General features: G+C 49.1%; 1 long non-coding RNA gene across 1 annotated transcript; it reads right to left on the reverse strand.

The window, feature by feature from the left end:
* Nucleotides 1-8,987: 8,987 nt before the first annotated feature.
* LOC145799069 (uncharacterized) lies at nt 8,988-9,936 on the reverse strand. Its single transcript, XR_014341068.1, has 3 exons — nt 9,777-9,936; nt 9,487-9,648; nt 8,988-9,393 (listed from the first exon to the last, which is right to left on the reverse strand). It is a non-coding gene; the product is annotated as an uncharacterized LOC145799069 (long non-coding RNA).
* Nucleotides 9,937-10,526: the final 590 nt, after the last annotated feature.

The following is a 10,526-nucleotide window of genomic DNA, read 5'->3' on the forward strand; positions in this document are numbered from 1 at the left end:
TTGACCACATGACGAGAAGTGGGCGGTACTTCAAACCCCCACACCTGGACCAACCCGAGGCATCCGGGAAGGATAGAGAAGCGGAGAAACAGAAGGAGAAGCAGATTGAAGATGAAGCTGTGCTGAAACAGTTAAAAAAGATACAAGCAGACATCTCCATCTGGGGACTGCTAATGGCATCACGAGTACATAGAGAAGCTGTCTTATTTGCTATGGACAAGTCCAAACTCTCCATAGACACCACGCCTGAACAGTTGGTTGGGCTGGTTTTTCCGGGAGGAGGTTCCCCGGCATTAACCTTTTCGGACAAGGAGCTACCGCCTGAGGGCACAAGTCATAACAAACCTCTCTATATCTCTGTGGAATGTAGAGATAAGTGGATACCGGTGGTACTTGTTGATACCGGGTCTGCAATTAATGTCTGCCCAACCAGAACGGCATATGCAATCGGGTTAAAACCCGCAGACTTCGTCCCAACTACCCAAGTGATCAGAGCATACGACAATACCAGCAGAGAAGTGATGGGGACTGTTAAAATTCAAACCAAGGTTGGTCCAGGACAACACAGTATCGAATTTCATATCTTGGACGTTCCCGCAACCTTTAACCTACTTTTGGGGCGACCGTGGTTGCACCAGGTCAAAGCAGTCTCTTCCACTCTACATCAGATGCTAAAGTACCCTCACGGGAAAGGGGTAGCGATCGTTTTTGGGTTTCATCAATCCATCCGTCGCCGGAGGTGTCCACACCTGTCTTGGAGATCGAGCACGGCACGGAGGATGTGTTTTTGTCGGGGTTCACTTTGGCGGAGGCCCGAATTGTACAGAATGTCATGGCTGTGAATGAAGGTATGTACGTTAGTGCTCAATCTATCTACCTCATGAACAAGCTAAAACATACTCCCGGGATGGGATTAGGGAGAAGTGGCCGGAAGGGCGTCTCAGTGTTGGCCGAAGTGCCACACAACCCTCACGCCTTTGTACTGGGTTATCTGCCCACCAAGGAGGACTGGGTGAGGAAAGGAAAAGAAATGGCCGGAAGGGCCAGAGCAAAGAAGGCCGGGAAGCCATTTGAGTTAATGCATAGGCCCATCTAGGGTACCCTAAACGGACGCTTCGTCCGGGAGGGGGAAGATTTTCCATTCTGTGGCTTCCCGGAGCCATGGCCAAACGCGGAGGGGAAGCGCGTGCCTGGTTTTGAAATCTTCTTCGACATACAATTATCTGGGGATGACGTTGCCGAAGCGCAGACAGACCCACCAACTGAGGTTGAGCAATGTGAAGCAGTGGATCCTGAGGGCACAGAGCTTGAAATGGGGGTAGCACTGGCGAGTCTACTATCAGATCCTCCGATCGGCCAAGAGTGCTTGGGGGATAACTCTTCGGTTTCTGTGATTGGAGATGAAATAGCTGCAGGCTTTCCAGCGCCGATCTTGGATGCATCTATCGCACCTTCTCTCATTTGGCAATATGAAGAAGGCTTTTTATCTAGCAGCTCCGGGTCAGGTAGTGAGCCGGAATCTGATTCTACCGAATCTTATGCGTCGGAATCAGATTCCAGCTCGACTGAGTCTGAGTCTGGTATTCCTGGGGGTGATAACCCGGATGCCACAGTCCTGTCTAGGTCGTCATTTTCATTTTCTTTTGAGTCTGTTGTAACAGAGGAATCTGACGGCTTGGAAATATTTAATGAGAATGATGTGGATGTGGTTTCTGAGTATTTTTCTGTGCCTTTGATTTATTGCTTAAATCAGGATTTTCAAAATTTTGATGAAAACAACGAGGGAGAAATTCCCCCAGTTTTGCAACGATTAATTGATCAAGAGCAGGAAAGATTTGTTAAACCTTTAATGGATGAAATCACTACTGTGAATGTTGGTACTGAGAAGGACCCGCGGCTGGTCCAGATCGGGTCCACGTTGTCTTCGGAGGAGCGCGAGCGCTTAGTCGCTTTACTAAAAGATTTCAAAGATGTTTTCGCGTGGTCCTACGAAGACATGCCTGGAATCGATCCTGAGATTGTACAGCACTGGATCCCTCTTGACCCCGAGGCCCGACCTGTCAAACAAAAACTCAGAAGGATTCGCCCGAACTGGGCTCTCAAAATTAAGGAAGAGGTCACCAAGCAAATTGACGCAGGGTTCCTGCTGGTATCTGAATATCCAACTTGGTTGGCCAATATTGTTCCGGTGCCAAAGAAGGACGGCAGGATTCGGGTCTGTGTAGACTTCAGAGATTTGAACAGGGCCAGTCCGAAGGATGACTTTCCCTTGCCACACATTGACGAATTGGTGGACTTCACGGCAGGACACGCTTTGCTTTCGTTTATGGATGGTTTCTCAGGCTATAATCAGATAGTAATGGCACCCGAAGACCGGGAGAAGACTGTGTTCACTACCCCGTGGGGGACATATTGTTATAGAGTGATGCCATTCGGGTTGAAAAATGCTGGAGCTACGTATCAACGGGCAGCAACTACAATATTGCAAGATATGATCCATAAAGAGGTCGAGGTGTATGTGGACGACATGATTGTCAAGTCCAAAGATAGAGAGGGCCACTACACCGCCTTACAAAAATTCTTTCAAAGGATCAAAGAGTTTCGGCTGCGACTGAATCCCCAGAAATGCACGTTTGGTGTTACAGCAGGGAAGATGCTAGGGTTTCTGATTACACAAAGGGGCATCGAGGTCGACCCTTCCAAAATCAAGGCCATCTTAGAAATGCCACCACCAAGGACTGAAAAGGAGGTGCGAGGCTTTCTGGGTAAAGTGCAATTCATAAGACGGTTTATTTCTAAATTAACCTTGACTTGTGAACCACTTTTTGGTCTCCTGAAGAAAGGAAAGAAATTCCAATGGGACGGCCGATGTCAAACAGCTTTTGAGCAGATCAAAGAGTATCTACAGAACCCACCCGTGTTGTCACCACCAGAGCCGGGGAGACCGTTGATATTGTATCTTTCGGTAACTGAGACTACCATGGGCTGCATGCTCGCGCAGGAGTCAGAAGACAAAGTGGAAAGAGCCATCTACTATCTGAGCAAAAAGATGCTGGATTACGAGACCCGCTATACACCGCTGGAGAAGGCTTGTTTGGCCTTGGTATGGGCAACCAGGAAGCTGCGGCACTACCTGTTAGCTCACTCTGTAATGTTGGTTTCGCGTTTGGATCCCATTAAATATCTTTTCGAGAAACCAGCACTTACGGGTAGGCTGGCTCGCTGGCTGCTGTTGCTCTCCGAATTTGATTTAAAGTATGTAACGCGCAAGTCAGTAAAAGGGAGAGCGGTAGCGGAGTTCCTTGCCGACCACCCGGTTGAGGGGGATGAAGCGGTTGAGTATCTATTCCCATATGAAGCCATTCTGCACGTTGAAGATGAAACTTGGACGATGTACTTTGACGGAGCGTCAAACCAGTATGGGTATGGGATAGGGGTGTTGCTGATAGCGCCTGATGATTCCCGTATCCCTTTAGCATTCAAGCTCCGGTTCAAAGTCTCGAACAATGAGGCAGAGTATGAGGCATGTATTGCTGGCCTGGAAGCAGCCCTAGAACTAGGGGCAAGACGGTTGGACGTCATTGGGGACTCGAACCTTGTTGTGTCTCAAGCAAAAGGAGATTGGAAGGTCAAGGAGGAAAGGATGATAATCTACCACCAAACCTCGGATTTGTTAATTCCTCGGTTTGAGAAGCTAAATTTCACCCACCTCGTAAGAGAGAACAATAGGTTTGCAGATTCACTAGCAACTCTATCTTCTATGATAGACATCCCGTCTGGAGTCCGGATGCGTCCAGTCATTATTGATCAAAAGTTTACACCATCATACGAGTCGATTTCCACCATAGATGAGGTTCAAGACGGCAACCCCTGGTATTACGACATCTGGAACTTCTTGGAAAAGGAGACATATCCACTAGGGGCAAATGCCGAGGATAAGAGGGCCGTCAGAAGAATGGCTGCTCAGTTCATTATCTGCGGGGGAAAGCTGTACAAAAGGGGTCATCTGGGAATGCATAAGCTCTGTGTAGAAGCTGAAGAGTCGAAACGCCTGATGGAAGCCATCCATGGGGGGGAGTGCGGTGCACACATGAATGGAGTAATGCTGGCCAGAAAAATCCTCAGACAGGGCTACTACTGGTCAACCATGGAGGAGGATTGCATTAGTTTTGTTCGGCGATGCCACAAGTGTCAAATTCATGCAAACCACATGAACATCCCGCCGTCAAAGCTGTACAACATGACTTCACCATGGCCTTTTTCGGTCTGGGGAATTGATGTGATCGGAGCTGTTACCCCGAAGGGGTCAAACGGGCATGAGTTTATCCTAGTAGCGATAGATTATTTTACAAAGTGGGTTGAGGCCCAATCATACGCGGTGTTGAAGGCGTCGCATGTCGCAAAGTTCATCAGAAACAACATCATCTGTCGCTACGGGGTGCCAAACGAGATAATTTCAGATAATGGTTCCCACTTCAAGAAAGAAGTGATAGACTTGTTGGAGAAATACAATGTGGCTTTCCATAAGTCATCTACATACCGGCCGCAGACCAACGGAGCGGTTGAGGCCGCCAACAAGAATATCAAGCATATACTGCAGAAGATGGTGGGAACCTATCGGGATTGGCCAGACAAGCTGCCATTTGCTCTGTGGGGCTACAGGACTTCAATCAGAACTTCTACTGGAGCAACTCCATATTCATTGGTCTATGGAATGGAGGCTGTTCTACCCATTGAGATTGAGGTTCCGTCGTTACGAGTATTGGCTGAATGCCAGATAGCCGAAGCAGATTGGCAGCAAAGCAGATTCGAAGAACTCATGCTCTTTGATGAAAGAAGACTGAAAGCACTATACCACATCCAAGGCTATCAACGCAGAATTGCCCGGGCTTTCAACAAGAAGGTTAAGTCCAGGAATCTGAAAGAAGGAGATTTGGTGCTCAAAGACAACCGAGCTCCCATCCACGACCCAAGGGGCAAGTTCAAACCTAATTGGACTGGTCCTTACATCATCAAAGCTATCTGGTCAGGTGGAGCTGTGGTTCTGATGGATCTAGATGGCTTGGAGTTCTCACAACCGATCAATATGGACAAGTTGAAGAAATACTATCCTTGAGAGGTTCGCTGGGCCGAAAACCCGAAAGGGCGACCTAGGCAAAAGTCAGAGCACAAAAAAATTAGAAAATATAAAAACTGAGCTCGCAAGGTTGAAAACCCGCAAAGGGCGGCCTTGGCAAAAGTTAGAGCGCAAAAGGAGAGTTAAAATACTCGAGTGAACCTGAGCCTGAACTACGTAAGGCTTGATTCCCATCTTTGGGATACGTAGGCAACTTCACCTTGAAGTTCAGCCATAAACTTTTCCCCGATCAACTTTGTCCATTTCTATCATCTCAGTCATCTTTATCCATCAGCATTTATCGCGATCTCCGGTACAGTGCTGTTCAAACTAGGGGCAACTTTCCGTTGCCGCGACGGTGCAAAGTTACTCAGACTAGGGGCAACTTTCCGTTGCTATGCAGTGCCGCTTTGTTTTTCAGACTAGGGGCAACTTTCCAGTTGCGGGGATCTGGGGTTGTGCATTTCAGTGACAGATCTCCGGCGTGTCCAGTTCTGATCCACATCGAAAATAGTTTTGAAAAGTTTTAATAAAAGTTGACTTTGTTCAAATCAATCTTTTTACGACTAAGACCATTTTTGGACCAAAAGCTGAAAATTTTCAGTACCACAACTTTCAATTTCATTGATTTCAAAACTGAGTTCTCCTGCTCTTGCATTACAATCGAGGTTGCTTTTTAGTACATTCATAACGAAAACTTGAAAACGCTAAATAAGCAATAAATTTGGGGCATAGTTGAATCAAGTATCTCTGCGTCCCCTCCCAGAGCTGGACGGAGCATCTGATGCCAAGCTAGGCCCAACCTGTGCCTCCTCGTTGAGCCAATCCAAGCACTCATCGGACAAAGTGCAACTGAAAGTTGAAGCAGGGGCCAGGAGCTCTCTAGTCCTCTATGCCGTGGCATATCGGGCAAGCTGTGCACCCCGGACCGGGAAAGCGGCTGGGTACTCAATCCCCCTCCGGTGGGCAGGTCTGATCATGACCAAACTGACGCAGGAACCGGAACGGAAAATAGAATACGCAGTGGGTTAGACCAATCAATTGGATCCCAATCAGCCGAGACATACTATAGCTCATTGCCGGGAGGTTGAGCCAAGGGCAACGCCAAGCAATGCCGTCTGTGGACAAATTGCACATCCAATCGAACCACCACCTTTCGTCAAGAGCATTGACTAGACGCTGCCGAAAGAAGTAGCCTCGAGCTGAATAGGCCGGGCAAGAATCCACAACCTGCAACTTGTCCATTAACCATACCTAGGGGAGGGATGGAAAATGAGAGAATAAAGAACAGAGAGATGTACGATGAGAGAAAAGGTGAGGAAAAGGGTTTTGTGAGAAAAATCGAGCCTGAGGGTCGAGTGATGTGAGCAAATATATATGTGAGGTCGGGTGGGAAACATTACCTGCAACAACAGTGGACTCCCGGCGAACCTAGTCACCTCCCGGCGATAGACAGAATCTAAGCCCATTAGTGTCTCGGCCAAGGTCATGGCAATACAGCTCTTTCCTTCTCTCAAACCTTGGGCGACTTCAATCAGGCGAATGCTAGCCCCGCCGAAGCCCGAGGAAAGCAGAAAGTGAGACAACAAACATAAGCAGAGGGCGTGTTGCCGGAAACCCTGCCAATAATGGTTGCTGCGGTCACCGGCGTCGGAAAAACGATGGATCAAGCCGAGGATGTCCAGTTCCCCACTGCAGATCAGAGATCGAGCATCATGCGCCGTGAGCCCACACATCCGCCCTAAAGCCTGGGCGTGGCCAAAACGGAGCTGGGGCAAGATCACTTCAGAGCATTCAGACTCCATCAAAACCTGAAAATCTTCGAAAGTGGGACACATCTCTTGGCCGCCAAAGCTAAAAACATGCGTCACTGGATTCCAGAACCTTGCCGCGGCATGGAGAAAAGGAAGCTGTAGCGGAGTACGGCTCAGCGTGAATAGTGCATTCAAGCCGAAACCCCGGAAATTCATCTTTTCCGAGCCATCTAGAGAAGAGATCCAAGATGTGACATTTTCTGCAAGAAACGCCTCCATCTTTGTCTAAAACTAAGATGAAATGAATGTTCCCGAAGTTGAGGCTTTTATAGAAGGAAAAACACTATTCACGGGGACACGTGTCAAAAACCAGGAGGCTGCAGGACTGAGTGGCCGGCCGACCACCTTTTCTGGCTGGCCAGCCATTTACTTTTTACAAAACTGGCCGGCCAGCTGTCTCTCTCCACAAAAATAGCCGGCCGGCTCCCAGGGATGGCCGGCAATGCTGCAGTCTATCCCCTTGGCCCTGTTTTACCCTTTGAGGAAAGTTTCAAGCATTTCCATGTAACGGGAGAGTCAAAGGCCTTCATCTCCCTCCGTTTCGGATGCGTTCCGATGCCCAGATCGTCCGAAGTACACTCTGTTATTGCTGAGCTTTGATTATCGAGTTGTAGTTTTGATTATCGAGTTGTTGTTTTGCTTATCGAGTTGTTTGTCGAGCGGACGTGTTTCGTGTTTTTGAGTCATTGCGCTCTGTTCAAGCAATCTTTGTTAAAATCTTGTTTATGTGCGTTGTTAACGTTGTTGCATTTTGCTTATCGAGTTGTAAACTTCCTAAGGTTCTGTTATATCTTAGTAGGTTGAGTTGCTTAGTTTGTTGCGTCGGTTCACTACCTGACTTGGTGATTACACAATGCACATTCCCATTCAATTTCATTTTTGTGCGAAATAAATTGATGCGATACGATACTAAAAGTTTAAAATACAAACACATTTTCAAAAGCTATTTCATTCCATCATGCTTTACAACAAACAAAGGTACAAGTTTTATAAAAAATAAAACTGCCTAACAATGTGCAAAGTGCTACAAACTACTAGCAAAAAGAAAAATAAAGCAGGAAACAACAGCATCAAAGTCCTCGGGAACGGGAACGAGAAGCACTCCTCATCCTCTTCTGCAGGACAACCTCTGCACCATCATCATCATCTGGGTCAGAGCTGTCATCCTCAGGATCCCCCTCAGCCTCACCTCTGTTCCCCGAACCAAAACCGGAGCCCCCCTCCTCAGCAGACGTCTTTGACTGACGGTCGGTAGCCTCCTCCTCCTCCTCAGCATCCTCCTCCTCCTCATCAGGCTCCACCTCTACAACGTGAGCCCTGCGTCTGCGGACAGGCCCTCCTCGAGCTCCTCGAAAAGGCCTAGATGGCCCGGCTCCTCGAGAAGGCCGAGATGGTCCCGCCCCCTGAAAAGGCCCAGATGGCCCAGCTCCCCAAGGAGGCCCGGGTGGCCTGGCCTGCGGCTGACCGGACCATGAAGGCATTTGAAAACAAAGAGTTCAATTCAAATACATCAGTCCAAATATATACATCAGATGCAGATACAAGCAAAGGCTACGTGAAGTGGGTGCATGTAAATACAGTGTACGAGTGGGGTGTGTATCAGATGTGCTCTACACAAGTAGTCTATCAATGCAGTAGAAATCAGCATGTCATCAGAAGTATGATAAATGCCAGAAAACTGAAAGGTACCTGAATGCCCGCGACAGACAACTGTGCCTCCCTACGCAGGACCATGCCCTCGAGTGTGGCCACCAGTCCAACCACCTCCTCCATGTACCCTCGCGGTGGCTGCAACTATGAGCTCATAGTCATCAGTGAACAAAAAATGTCTAAACATCTGAATGATGAATGAAAAACAGTGGAGCATACCAGCGGTGAGTCAGGATCAATGGCGTATCGATCACTGGGCATCGGAGGCTCTAGCGGGATCGAGGTCGGAGAGATAGCTCCATACTGCCACGCCATCAACTCAGTCGGCATATCTTTCCATCCAGGATGAGGATAAGTCGACGGAACCGGAGGAACCGGTCTACTCCAACCTCTAGATGTACCGGCCCTGCTAGTAGAAGGGGCGTCTGCAGCCCGAGCCTGAGCCTGGCCCGAGGATGACATACCGGCAGGCCTCATCATCGGGATACGAGCTCCCGTCAATGGAGGCATCAAATATATGTGACGGTAAGTGGCGTAGTCCCCCTCCTCAATATGTAGTAAAGCATCACTACCCAGCATGGCGCCGACTATCTCCGAGTAAGAGAGCCTGTCAGCAGTCCGCATACTGGCTGGGGGTACTGCGGGAGGATCCTGAGAAAGATACCCCCATACCTGGCGCAGAAAGCGTTCCCCCAGGAACCATACCCTGCCAACCGGCCCTTCGAGCAGGACCCTATACTGGGAGATGTCCGACCCTCCGGTATACTGAAGTCGGAGACCGTCACCCAGGGACACCCAAGGCTGCCATGTGATCTGTGGATGATAAATGCATAAACCAATCAGAAATCGAGAATATACAGAGCAAATCAAAGATGAAAATGAAAGGAACTGAAAGTTCTGAAGTACCTCTGAATGTCGCACAGTGTCAAAGTACTGTCGCAGGTAAAGGAGGGTCTCTCGAGGTCTCGGCCGGTGCGGGCCCTCGAACACCAATGAATATGGGGTCATGGGAATCCCTGCCACCTCCAGCTCTGGGGCTAATGATGGGAAGTATACATAGACCCATAGCTGAGAAAAGCAGTGCAGAATGTAAGTACGAAATGCTGAGAGCGAAATACAGACTGTAAAAGTGCGCAGTGTGTGCAATGTACAAGTAATGAGAAGCAGAAATGTAAATCAAGAGGACAGAAAAGTACCTCCCAGGCTCTCCAGTAGCCGCCAAGTAAATCGCCCCGCCCGCGGGAGGTCGCGCTCATATAAAAGTAAAGGGTAGCCAGGCCGGCGCCACCCCAGTCATATCGATGGACCTGTGATAGGTCAACCAGAGCGCTCAGCAGGTATAACCCGACTGTGTTCCCTCTATCGGCGAACAGGGTAGTCCCGAAGAGGAACATAAGGAAACCACGGGCATACTGCTCTGTCTCCTCGGGAGTCTCGGGCACCATCTCCGCCCGCCGGAAGTGGGAAAAGAACCAAGTGTATCGGACTCTCCCAGAAACCCTGTCAACAGGCGGGCGAGCCCCCAATAGATACATCCAAGCGGCCTCCCACTCGCCCATATCCTCATCGTAGGGGATGGACCAACCTCCGATGTCTAAGCCAGTCAACACAGCGAAGTCTAGGGGCGTCATGGTCATGTCCCCGGTAGCAGAGAAATGAAAGGAGTTGGTGGTGTCCCACCATCTCTCTACCAAGGCTGCCATCAGTGTCCTCCTGGCAGGACAACGTGACAACCCGACGCAGAAGGGCTCGAACCCTGCCAAGTCTACCAAGTCTCGGACACCCTCCGGGAGCTCAGCATACCAGTCCCGCGCGATGGTGGAACCATACCCCCGTACGCTGCGGGAACCAACCTGTATTCAGAATGAATACATGTGTCAATGAAAATGAATGGGCTGTGTGCCAATAAAATGAATGGGCCGTGTGCCAATGAGATGAAATGGGCT

Source organism: Camellia sinensis, chromosome 9 (assembly GCF_055761805.1).
Source record: "Camellia sinensis isolate YWXY chromosome 9, ASM5576180v1, whole genome shotgun sequence".
NCBI lineage: Eukaryota > Viridiplantae > Streptophyta > Magnoliopsida > Ericales > Theaceae > Camellia > Camellia sinensis.